The 319-nt window shown below is 40.8% G+C and overlaps 1 protein-coding gene across 4 annotated transcripts in view; it reads left to right on the forward strand.

Annotated features, from left to right (window-relative positions):
• The window catches only part of LOC110018761 (translation initiation factor eIF-2B subunit delta-like), a 61,601-nt gene that overhangs the window by 19,819 nt on the left and 41,463 nt on the right, over nucleotides 1-319 (forward strand). The gene's annotated exons all lie outside the window — the stretch shown is intronic.

The following is a 319-nucleotide window of genomic DNA, read 5'->3' on the forward strand; positions in this document are numbered from 1 at the left end:
TTGTAGGCGCAATATTTTTTCGAAAGCCAAAGTTGTATTCCTATGTCAACTTTTTAAATATAAAATGCACTTTTTTTATGGAAAAATTAAAATATAGTAATTAAATATGTAAATACAACTGTTATAGTCTTATGCATGTAAATATTCCTTTATCTCATCCGAGCACCTCTATTAATGACAGCCACGCTGCCAAATGAAGCCCAATTCCTAAGGCAGCTTCCTACTGGGCCCGCAACAAACCAAGCCCATGAATTGCCGTCATGGAGCCTTCCGCCCCACGAGTTGGGAAGCCTCCCGGCCCAATCTGCGACAGATCCCA

Source organism: Phalaenopsis equestris, unplaced genomic scaffold, assembly GCF_001263595.1.
Source record: "Phalaenopsis equestris unplaced genomic scaffold, ASM126359v1 Scaffold000036, whole genome shotgun sequence".
In the NCBI taxonomy this organism is placed as follows: Eukaryota; Viridiplantae; Streptophyta; class Magnoliopsida; order Asparagales; family Orchidaceae; genus Phalaenopsis; species Phalaenopsis equestris.